At 40.7% G+C, this 12,827-nt stretch overlaps 1 protein-coding gene across 1 annotated transcript in view; it reads left to right on the forward strand.

The window, feature by feature from the left end:
* The window catches only part of LOC131431006 (uncharacterized), a 352,841-nt gene that overhangs the window by 113,479 nt on the left and 226,535 nt on the right, over positions 1-12,827 (forward strand). The gene's annotated exons all lie outside the window — the stretch shown is intronic.

Genomic DNA, 12,827 nt, shown 5'->3' on the forward strand with positions numbered 1-12,827 from the left:
TGTTGTTGTTATTGTTCTTCTGGAGTTTTGAATGGAATACTGACATAGCAGGCGGGGGTTGGTCTCCGGGTGAACTGCGTTTAGTGCCATAAATGGAATGCTAAACTCGGAACGGGAAAATCTTTAGTGACAACAAGGAAGAATGTTGTTCTTTGAGGCTGGCGTTCGCCGTTTTTGTGTAGCTCAAGTCGTCCGTTTGCCGTATTAAAGTTTTTTTTTGCTGAAAAGTGATAGAATTTTTGCGGAACCATTTCAAATTGTTTGAAAAAGCGAACATATTTTCAAATAAAAATCTGATTGGTTTTGATATTTCTTTATTTGATTTAAACTCTTCAATTTTTTATTTTTACTTTTCAATATTAGATCTTTGATTTTCACTCTCCAGTTGCTCAGTTCTACTCTTTAGTCGTTTCATTGTACTTTTCAATCTTTGGTTTTTATTTCTTAAGTTTTGATTTCTATACTTGAGTATTTGATTTTTATTTTTTACTCTTTGCTTCTCACTTTTTTTTTAAATTTCTCACTCTCCAGTAGTAAGTAATCTTCAATATTATTTTCACTCTTCAATGTTTAATTGGATTTTCATTTTTGAATGAAAGCGACCACTACATCAGCCCCGCTCTAACGCAGTATATACATCAAATGGATTCAAACTTTAATGTTCGAATTGGTAAATATTCTACTTATAAGAAGAGCAAAAACCAAATGCGTCGGTTTCATTTGTGAGTAGTGCCGTATGTAATGTACTTCAAAACAAGCTACAACGCAAGACAACAATCTGCTTTACTCTCGATTCCGATCCACAGCTCTCATCAAACAAAGTAATATCAATCAGAACAAATCGGCTCAAGTGATACGTTCCACAGTTGTGAGTTTAAGTTTGTGAAGAGATATTCTCAGGGCGGCTCAAAAAGAACACAGAACAGTGTGCGCAGATTCAAGAAGCTTGTAGGTTCAAGTTTAAATTATGAAGGAAACGTTTTTTTTATTCCGTTTCTCGTCGAGTAGTGATGCAAAATTGAAGGGTTATTAACAATTAAGTTCCGCTGACTGTGGTTAGAGGTGGCAATTCAGTGCACAAAAAAAACCGCCATAACGCCGAGAACTATTTTGATCGCGAAAAATTTCACCCCTGCCGCCTCGGCCAATTCCGATAGGCCCCCGGGAGTCATATCATCGGTTGCGATTCGGCCGATCCAGACTCAATAATTTCTCCTTTAAGTATCATTTACCGACCGGGGCCGGTTACAGTTTTTTCCCTCCCCTCCTCTCCACCGGTCATTCTTTCTTCTGTGCGGTGATAATGAACCGCGGCAGCGACGGCGGCGGCGGCAGCGGGTGTAAAATGTACAAATCAGCGATCGTAAAATCATACCTCGGGGCTCTCTCTCCAATCGAGCAATAAAAGAGTGTTTGCGCGGAGGGGGTTAAAATGTAATAAAATCCTCGGCATGAAACAAATTCCCATGCCAGCAGCGAGAGCGGTGTCTGGAAATGCAATCTGCAGTCAGTCCGTCCGTCCGTCCATCCGTCGGTCCGTCGGTCTAATGCAAATGTAAGTACAAAGTGGCCGGTCTTCGACTTTGCAAGTTGAGTAGCGGAAAAAATGGACCATCTGGTTTTCATATATTCGCGTGATTCTTTCTCTCTTTCCTAAACCCGGCCGCGCCGGCTGCGGTCAGTCAGTTCACCATTCGAAAAGCCCCAGGAGAGGACATTTCCCAGCGGGATTCAATTACCCGTCCGTCGGACGTCGAACGCACGGACCAGAACCGATCGGATCGGATCGGAACGGACGAAAGCAGACTGGGACTCACAGCAGGGTGTAATAAACCATTCATCTGTCTGTTGTTGCTGTTGTTGTACTGCGATATTGCGGTCAATTCCGAACAAGTCAGCTTTAATTTCCCAACTTCAATGGGATATTAGATTCGATTTTACGGTCTAATGGCTTCCCCAGATGTGTGTGTGTGTGTGAGCAACAATTGCCGTATTTGTCAAAGGGGCTTTCTGGGCCCTTGAACAAGTTGCAGGCAGGCAGTTGCAAGCTAGCTCGCTTCCCAATGCCAAACTGAACAACAACAACAACAAAAAAAAAATAGCTCGAATTCCACTTTCTCTTCCAACGTAAATAGCCCGGCTAGGGGAAAGATTTTCCTCCATTTTTTTTTCAATCTTTCAACGAGAAATGCATTTCCGTTTTGCAGAGTGACATTTCACGCAACTTGAACTAAGAGGGGAAGTTGATACTTTTCAGCTTCTGATTGCTTTTACTACTGTTGTTTCACCTTTTTGTTGTTTCCGTGAAGGAAAAGGGGTCACGACCTTGACGGAATGCACTCTATCTCTGCTGGGGATGTTCTGAGGAAGCCCAAGGCGAGGGATGGCAACTATTTTTAAAATATTAGTATATTACCAGAAACATAACTCTAATTGGAAAACATAACTCTGAGAAAAAACCAGAGAAATGTTGATTAATTTAGAAAGGAAAGAACCGTCGATGTTGATTATACTTCGAGCATCTCAAAATATGACTCCGAAGAAGAATGGTAGATCCATTTTCCGTCCATTGCTTCATACCAACACAAGAAATCTTTTTTTATTGCGGCTAAACAATAAAAAACAGTAAACTCAATTCTATGACTTTTCCATAGAGAAAGTCTAAACGATATTTTCGTCCGTTTAAATAAGCTAATCTGTACTAAAAAAAACATAGTGATGTAATGATAAGTTTATCATAATACTGATATTTTTTTGAAGCCAAAAAAAAATTTGTTGATGCCAAATGAACGAAACGTCCAGATCTGACGTAACCTCAAAAAAAATTTTTTCTGTCAAAATCGACATTGGGACTTCTGAGACTCCCAAAATCGAAATTTTTTGCTTATGCCGAATGTCTTAGAATTGCATAAAACTTCGAGATCTGGTGTAAGCAGAACATTTTTTTTGAAAAAAAACGAAAGTGTCAAAGAGTAGAGTTGAAAAAAAAAAATCGGGATAACACCAGATCTCGAAGTTTCATTCAAATGTAAGAAAAAACAAGAAAACCGCGTAACAATATCAAGTATGGTAAAAACTACGAATGGTTTCATCTGCTAATGACGGTTCATCTATATTAACTTTTCTTGCAATTATTTTAGCGTAACTCATTATGTTTTCTACAAAATTTTCTTATAAGATGAGATAGAATTTTTTTATTTGAAAGATATTTTTATTCAGACCTATTTGCGTTCAAGCTTTACGTGGCCGATTGAGCCGATTTTTTAAATAATTTTTTTTTGAGTTGGATCTCGTTGTCACCCTTTTTCTAGGGGAGAGGAGCTTCCATTTCCCTCCTGCGAGGATTGAGGGGCACTTCGTTCGTGGTTCGTCTCGTCATCCATTGCCGCATCGATGGTATTTTTGTCGATTTCCGTCTTCTTTTCGTTGCTAGTTGCTGTAGATGCACCTTGTTGTACATTGGTTGCAATTGCTGGTTGGTTGGAGGGTAAGTTGTTAACTGCAGTTGGTGTACTTTGTTCTATAGGGGATACGTTGGATGGTTTCGTTGAAGGGGATGCTTCACTGTTGTTGGTGACTGTCACAGGTGTACTGGGGTTGCTTGGGGTTGGTGTGAAGGAAGCACGGTTGTCCTTTGGTGTAGTTATCTCCTTGTCCAGTTTATCACATGGCTTACCGTAGTGAACAGCTTTTTGGCAATATTGACATGTGGCCATCTGATTGTCATAGGTAACAAGTGATTTGCACGGTATTCTTGTATCCTGACCGAATGTCACATAAGAAGGTATAGGCCTCCGCTATAGCGCATGCGTAACAAACGTACGCCATTTAGAATACCGGGGAAAAAAATTCTTCCACTTTTCTTTTTCGATAGAGAGAATCTCTCCGTATTCCGTACTATTGTCCATATATACTGGAATGTTGTACTTAATGTTCTCGTGCTCCACATATCAGGTGTACAACTTTGCTTCCGCCGTTTTCCGATAGGTGGCTGTACCGGCTGAGGCTGGTTAAAATACATAGATGATGATGCCTTTAAAGTGAGTGTGTACAGTGCCTAACGAATTGTCATCGCCGTTTCAGTGACAGTTGTTCTTGTTTTCGTATTATTCACGCTCGAAAATGTCTGTTTATGTGCCCAATTCTCGCCATTTGCGGGAACTTTTATTTTTCTATTACAATTCGAAAAAAAAAATGCAACTGAAGTGCATCGAATGCTTTCAGAAACTTACGGTGATGCTGCTCTGAGTAAAAGAACGTGTCGGGAGTGGTTTCAACGTTTTAAAAATGGCGATTTCGATGTCGAAGACAAACATGATGGTGAAAGAGAAAAAACCTTCAAAGATGAATAACAATTTACTACGAGCTCGTAAAACCGGGTGAAACCATCACAGGAGATCGCTACCGAACGCAACTGATGCGCCTTAGTCGCGCGCTAAAAGAAAAGCGGCCACAGTTTCAAGAGCGACATGACAAGTCATCCTCAAACACGACAATGCTCGGCCTCACGTCGCAAAAGTGGTCAAAAAGTACCTGGAAACGCTGAAATGGGAAGTCTTGCCCCACCCGCCGTATTCCCCAGATGTAGCCCCTTCTGACTTCCACCTATTCCGTTCGATGGCACACGTCCTGGCAGATCAACATATTCAATCCTTTGAAGAGTTGGAAAAATGGATTGCTTCAAGGATGGCGTCAAAAAAGGACTCTTTTTTTCGAGCCGGGATCCGAAATTTTCCGGAAAGATGGGAGAAAGTTGTCGCTAGCGACGGACAATACTTTGAATAATACTTCTTTAAGCACTTTTTCGCAATGAAGTTTTAAATTTTGGAAAAAAAATAATATCATGGATCATGGTTACTCTTCGATTATCCAAAATCTGATTTTGTGACATCGTCTTATTATAATTGCATTGTTTCTACTATCGTATTTCATGCTATGTAAAAACTATTTATGAAGTCATTTTCAACAAAAGTCAGAAAAACATGAGACAGTCGTAGAATTTTTTACTTATTGTATTGAATGAAACTCTGTCCCATTTTTCATTGCGACTCGCGCCTTCAAGATCTGCTCAAGAACACGCATAGCCCTATATTTGCCATAGAAGCATATATAGGGCTCATAAAATGGATTGATGGTTTTACTTTTACCCTATAAGCAAACACAAAGCATACTTCTGCGTATTTAAAAATAAGCAATCTTAGTGTTATATTCCTTCAGCCGATTCAGATTAAGCAGACTTCGTTGCCCAATTTTTTTAAACCGGGTTGGAGGTCCAATGCATCGGGCACTGGTTTTACAAGTCAGTTATCGTATGTTCGAGCCTCGATCTGGAAGGATTCTTAGTGTCAGTAGGATCGTAGCAATGATTCTGTACGCTATGAATGGGCTGCAAAATCGGTTGAAACAGAAATGCCAAATCCCACAAAAGAAATGTAATGCCAAGACTTTGCTTTGTCTATTTCAATGCATACAAAAACACTGCATGACTAATGCCACAATCATTCCAGGCTTGTTAATCCAATATCCTAGGTATTGAACCACCAACCGAAGCTATTTCCAAAAAGGGAACTTTGTTGAAACCGCTTTCTACTACTACTTCTTTCAACGGGGCTGGTATGCCTACTACCTCGTGAAATGCCTCGTGCATGCATATTCACGACTAGACACATTTCACTGCCTCATAACTGGATTGTATCTTGGTGATGATTTGAAAGCTCAGAATATAATTTTTGTTATCCCTGATATAAATGATTCTTATGTGATCACTACCTTTCACTTCTAAAAGATACAACCCTGCCATCAAACGACCGATCTGTTCACATATGATCGGTTCATTATCCAATTACCCGGTCGGATCCGAAACCGTGCATCGTCAAGATTAGAGTACCGAGCGGACCGAAGATTGTAGTTATATTCTCTTTGCTCTTTCATTTTTATTACCAGCTGTGGAAGCGATTACGATTGTGAACGAACGAGCGAACCTGCCGGGGGCAACCGCGCGCAGCACATATTCGCATCATCTCTCCTTCTTCGCGCTAATTTATGACCTCTGTGCGTGCCACCAGTTCGACACTGGCCTGCGGGAATCTTCCCTAACTAGCACCTATTCAATGGATTTGACCTAAGAATTCTTCTGTTCGAAATTTTTCTTTCAATGTTCGCTGAATTATGATAAATTGCCCGACGTATTTTCGATTCTCGGATTGGGATCAGAAATTGACGGTAGCCGCTCTGAAGAATAGGCATTTTTTTTTCTTTTCTTCTTTTGTTAATAAGAAAATATAAAAATTCATTTCATATCGCAGCACAGTACATCAAAGTATTGTGAAATGTAATCTCAACAAATTTTTCATCATCATCATCATCATCGGAAGGGCGGCTGAAGCCAGTGAAGTTGCTCAAAGCAATTCATTCACAACTTTCCGGTATTCCTTGTTTGCTGCTGTTGCCGGCTTCTGCTGCATTCCAAGATGTGTAGCAAAATGAACATGCAAATGACCCAGATATTTTCGCCAGTTGCAGCTGAAAATCCGCCCCCCTGCAACACAACCGGAATGCCACTTCGAGCCCCTCTTTTTTACTGGAATTTTTCATTACTTTCGTCTCCTGTTTCTCGATCCTGAGCCGGACAGTAAAGGCCGGGTTCTCGACCTCTTCCTGAGCCGTTCGCAAAAAAAGAGGCTCGGAATTTTGTAACAAAATTCCGCTCTGCTTCCGTCTTCTCACTGCCAAACAGTTCAAATAGAACTGCTAGTGCAACTTAGTGGTTCCTCGTTGTGCAACGAATCTGATCTGTGTTTTTTCGTTTTCGTTGTGTTCGTTAAGACCGCCTCACCCTACCGAAAATTCTTGACACCGGGACAAAACAAATATTTACGGTATCGTGTCCGATTCTTCGGATTTCCGCATTCGCCTGCTAGGGGAGAAATCACTTCCTGGGGTTCGGCGGCGGGTGCAGGTTTCGGTTTTGACTTCTTTTTCCAATTATTGGCTTTCGAGGTCGAACCGATTTAATGCATCGTTTATTTTCGGTAGATGAAAATTGCGTAAGTTGAGCTTGAAATCGATACCGGCGAGCAGCCCTCGTCACACTTCACTCGAGGAAAAGTAGTCAAAAAACAACAACATCAGAGTAGGCCGTGCGACTTAGCAAGCGCACGTGTTCGCAATCCCCTTGACGGTTGTGTCGTCGTCGGCTGTCATCGGATCGGTGTTTTCCGCCTTTCTGTCGACAGAACAATGTAAATCGAAAAGAAAGGCGGGTGGTAGCAGGTCATTTTGAGGTACTTATTTTGATTGGGTGAGTTTCAAATTCTTTTTTTTTTATCGTCATGACGAACATCGATCGGTATAAAATTTCCTACGTCCACGTCTTCCTAGCGTTGTCAGTCGTTAGTCATACTTAACATATTTGACCTGTTCATTTGTCAAGCTGAATTCCACCGAACTGATCTGATTAGTAATTGCTGCTACTGCGGGGGGTCCTCAACGATGCCACGATTTATTACAGAAACCAGAATAATGATGACACATCGTTACACACAATAAAATTGACTTCTGGAAAAAAAGAAATAGAAAAAACGAAGCACCCGAACTCGCCATAGTCAGAGCTATCGTTTCCAAGAGCTTCAATTTATCTTCGGAATTCTTTTGTTCCGTTCCATTCGAATCCTCGTCCTCGTCTACGCGATTGGCCAGAAACGGGCCATTGACTGCTCGTAAAAGGGCATAAATCTCAATTTCAGCTGATTATTCCGAACCATTATCGATTGAAGCCACACGGCAAACCGAACCCGAAAGGGAAGTAAAAAGTTGGAATTAAAATAGATGAAAGGGATTCTTCAACAATGTTGTCGCATGCGGGACAACCACCGACCACGGTTTCGGTCGTTTTCAAATGTTGCAAATGTTCACCCAGCCTGCCTAGTTCCAATCCAACAGCGGTAGGTTGTTTGTCAAAAAATATTTCGCTAATTAGTTCTAAATCAAATGCCTTATGCTCGTGCTCATCAAGCGGAAAGCGATCTTCCCTACCTCCTCCTATTTTAGATTTTCATTAATTAACCATCGGCCCCTGCGAAGTCGTAAAATTTATAATTATAAATCAGCTGTTCGGTTTCAGTTCGCTTCTTCGGTATGTTGCAAATTTCCACTGATCCCAGATGGCCTTGAATTGGGATTGATGCGATTGCAGCAAAAAAAAAAAAAGAAGCACGCTTGCTGAGATCCCTCGTAAAAATTTACGACCGCTTGTATCTGTGTGTTTATCAATATGTCGAAAAATTATTTATCATCCGGGGTTGGGTTTTTTTCTTTCACTCTCAAGTGGAATCATCATCATCATCGTTGATCAGCTATTAATGTTAGCTTTAATAATAGGAATGTTTTGGAGGAAGCGCAAAAAAAAGGGGTAGCGGATAGGAACATTAGAGAAAAATTGAATTAACTTTAATTTTATCCCTCATTCGATCTTGACCTGGCCTTAATCCGACGCTTGGCTTCTGTTGTTGTTCAGGGTCTCCACGCGTTTAGTGATTTTCTTCCGCCAGATGTGTCCGGTCGTAGATTGGTTTAGCTAATAGATGAGACAGCTGTACAACATTTTGCCGTGTTGAATGATATTACAAACTGAGTATCGAAATAAATGCCATTCCGGATCAAAATAAAGTTTAATTCTGATTATACTGCATTGATTTTGGAAGCGTCCTGAGTTGGCGGTTCAATGCATACTTCACTTTACTGTAATACTTCACTACAGTTACAATTAGAAGCTGTTAAACATCACTGTTTCTAGGTAGATCTGAAGTACCTCAAGGAAGCCGTTCAGGACCGTTTATATTTTTACTCTATCTCAATGATCTGAACTGTTTACTGAAATGCTTGAAACTGTCGTGCGCGGATGATTTTAAACTTTGTCATCTGATCTAAGAACAAGAAAAGTGCACTCTACCTCAGCACACATGTCCCGGGTTGGCGGTTCAATGCATAGGACGCTGGTCTTACAAGCCAGTTGTCGTATGTTCGAGCCCCGACCTGGAAGGATTCTTAGTGTCAGTAGGATCCATAGTACTAGCCATGCAATGATTCTGTACACTAAGAATCGGCTGCGAAGTCTGTTGAAACAGAATGGCCAAATTCCACAAAAAGAATGTAATGCCAAGACTTTGACTCAGCACACATGATAAAAATGCATTTCCTAAATTTTCCGATTCTAAATTTCAAATCTTCCCAAACTAATGTTGACCCAAACTCAGCGTATGTACATTTTTTCCTTAGGTGCCAAATAACATTTCGTAATGGCTTGTTGATCAAGCATTCTTCCAAGAAGTGACCCAGTCCCGAAACGTTAAACAATAATTCAAAAACATTGAAGTGTTTCAAAACCATCAAAGTGTCTCCATATAAAAGTTCGGCTGAAAAGTTCGCGATTATAGCGATCTTCCAACTTTTCGATACCATTTTTGTAGTACGATTTGTCCTTTGCCTCAAAATAGGCCTCAGTTTCAGCGATTACCTCTTCATTGCTTCTAAATTTTTTACCAGCGAGCATTCTGAGGTCTGAGAACAGGAAAAAGTCACTAGGGGCCAAATCTGGAGAATACGGTGGATGAGGGAGAAATTCGAAGCCCACCCAATTCGTTCAATTTCAGCATGGTTTTCATCGACTTGTGACACGGTGCATTGTCTTGATGAACCAAAACTTTTTTCTTCTTCAAATGAGGCCGTTTTTTTTTTAAATTTCGTCCTTCAAACGCTCTAATAACTCTATATAATAGTCACTGTTGATGGTTTTTACCTTTTCAAGGTAGTCGATGAAAATTATACCATGCGAATCCCAAAATACAGACGCCATAACCTTACCGGCCGATTGTTGAGCCTTTTCACGCTTTGGGTTCAGTTCATCGCGTGCAGTCCACTCAGCTGACTGTCGATTGGACTCCGGAGTGAAGTGATGGAGCCATGTTTCGTTCCTTGGCGTCGGTTTCGTCGTCGATCAGGATGCATCCGTCTTTATTCTGTAGAATCCGGTTATACAGTTTTCGCGCTCTTGTTTTGGCCTGAACTTGCTGTACCAGGGACATTTTCGGCACCTTCTGTTCGTTGTACGTTTTCAGGGAGTTCCAAACTTTGATCCGTTGAATCATCCCGATGCTGGTGTTGAACTGCTTGGCCAAATCCCGCGTCGACGCCGATGGGTTTTTCCTGATGTACTCAACCACTTTTAAGTCCCGGCCGGGCTGGCTGAGACCCGTTTTCCTACCGGATCGGGGCAAATCCTTCATGGAAAGGGTCTTACCGAACTTCTCAATAATTTTTTTGACACTGGTGTGGTGCACTTTCACCCGTTTTGCAATTTCGTTGTACGTGACACCACTTTCTGAGCACCAAGTGTGCAGAATTATCTTTCGCGTTTCCGGATCAATTCGACTCATCATTGGAACGATAAACCGTACCGAAACCAATCGATTACACAGCTGTTATTGACATGTAAACAAACATGTCACCGTAAAACACGCTGCAAAAAAATAAGCCATTTCAGAGTAATAACTGTTTGAATGTTGCTAACTACTTATCGATACACTCCTTATAACAGATCGGTTGAAAAGTTCGTATCGTTTCTATGAGAGGGCGCCACTAGAATTAAATCCATACCATTTTCAGTTAGTACCAACCTTCAAAAGATACGTGTATAAATTTGACAGCTGTCTGATTATTAGTTTTGAGTGAAGCTACTTTTGTTATTGTGAAAAAAATGGAAAAAAAGGAATTTCGTGTGTTGATGAAACACTACTTTTTGATGAAAAAAAGTGCCGCCGATACCAAAAAATGGTTTGATGAGTGTTATCCAGACTCTGCACCGGGCGAAGCAACAATTCGTAAGTGGTTTGCAAAATTTCGTACTGGTCATATGAGCACCGAAGACGATGAACGCAGTGGACGTCCAAAAGAGGCTGTTACCAATGAAAACGTGAAAAAATCCACAAAATGATTTTCAATGACCGTAAAGTGAAGTTGATTTTGGATTTTGATATGAGAAAGCTTTGTGCAAAATGGATGCCGCGTGAGCTCACAGTCGATCAAAAACAACAACGAATTGATGATTCTGAGCAGTGTTTGGAGCTGTTATATCGAAATAAAACCGATTTTTTTCGTCGATATATAACAATGGACGAAATATGGCTCCATCACTTCACTCCGGAGTCCAATCGACAGTCAGCTGAGTGGACTGCACGCGATGAACTGAACCCAAAGCGTGAAAAGGCTCAACAATCGGCCGGTAAGGTTATGGCGTCTGTATTTTGGGATTCGCATGGTATAATTTTCATCGGCTACCTTGAAAAGGGAAAAACCATCAACAGTGACTATTATATAGCGTTATTAGAGCGTTTGAAGGACGAAATTTAAAAAAAACGGCCTCATTTGAAGAAGAAAAATGTTTTGTTTCATCAAGACAATGCACCGTGTCACAAGTCGATGAAAACCATGCTGAAATTGAACGAATTGGGCTTCGAATTGTTCCCTCATCCACCGTATTCTCCAGATTTGGCCCCCAGTGACTTTTTCCTGTTCTCAGACCTCAAGAGAATGCTCACTGGTAAAAAATTTAGAAGCAATGAAGAGGTAATCGCTGATACTGAGGCCTATTTTGAGGCAAAGGACAAATCGTACTACAAAAATGGTATCGAAAAGTTGGAAGATCGCTATAATCGCTGTATCGCCTCTGATGGCAATTATGTTGAATAATAAAAACGAATTTTGGCAAAAAAAATGTGTGTTTCTATTAAACGATACGAACTTTTCAGCCGAACTGTTAAGAAAGCAAATACTATTAACAGTGAATATTTTATAGCGTTATTGGAGCAAAGAAACGACTGCATATGGTAATTTTATTTCATCAAGACAACGCACCGTATCACAAGTCAATCAAAACAATGGCAAAACTACATGAATTGAACTTCGAATTGCTCCCAAAACCACCGTATTCGCCAGATTTGGCTCCCAGCGACTACTGGATGTTCGCAGACCTGAAAAAACTGCTCGCCGGTAAAAGCGAATGAAGAGGTTCTCGCTGAAACTGGGGCCTATTTTGAGGCAAAAGATAAATCGTTCTACAAAAGTGGTATTGAAATGGTATAGCGGCGCTGGAATGATTGCGTTGCTCTTGATAGAGATTACGTTGATGAATAAAATGATGAATTTTGAACCAAAAAAATCGTGTTTACTTTGTTAGGCCCGGAACTTTTCAGGCCATGTGTTATTTCAAGAACTTTATGTGCCATGTGGATATTGTTAATCTGTTGGTAGAAAAAAAAGAGGAGGTTTTATGCCTGTTGGAGAAAGAGTTAGATAATTTCAGCTCCAATGGGCTTTTCCCTGCTGCTGCTTCCCCATGTCCATTGTAACCCCGTTTGCCGAGTGCTTTTGCAGAGCATGAACCATTTCATAAAATGGGCCATTCCACCGAGGAACAATTGGCTGAATTTAGTGTTTTACTGAAAATATATCTCACAGATAGATTCGGGTCATTCATAGCTTGTAGAGAACTCATATCTCTTCATTTTCACAGCAGAGTTGGTTGTGCTAAGAATAAGTGAGTACTGAAAATCCGGAAACTCAACTCCGCTGGGAAAAGTCTGAAAAAAAAACAAGGCGCCTGTTACTCCAATTACGGGGTGGCTCGAAGTAACGTCTGTTCCGAAGCGGACTGCGAAATTAGTTCGGCTATGGCAGTTCAAAATCTGATTCCTTTTTAGGATTATTTTTAGAAATTTTTTTCGATTCAATTTTAAATCTAACATCGCATTTTTTGTTCTGTTTCCTCCTAC

This window comes from Malaya genurostris, chromosome 1, assembly GCF_030247185.1.
Source record: "Malaya genurostris strain Urasoe2022 chromosome 1, Malgen_1.1, whole genome shotgun sequence".
Taxonomy (NCBI): domain Eukaryota; kingdom Metazoa; phylum Arthropoda; class Insecta; order Diptera; family Culicidae; genus Malaya; species Malaya genurostris.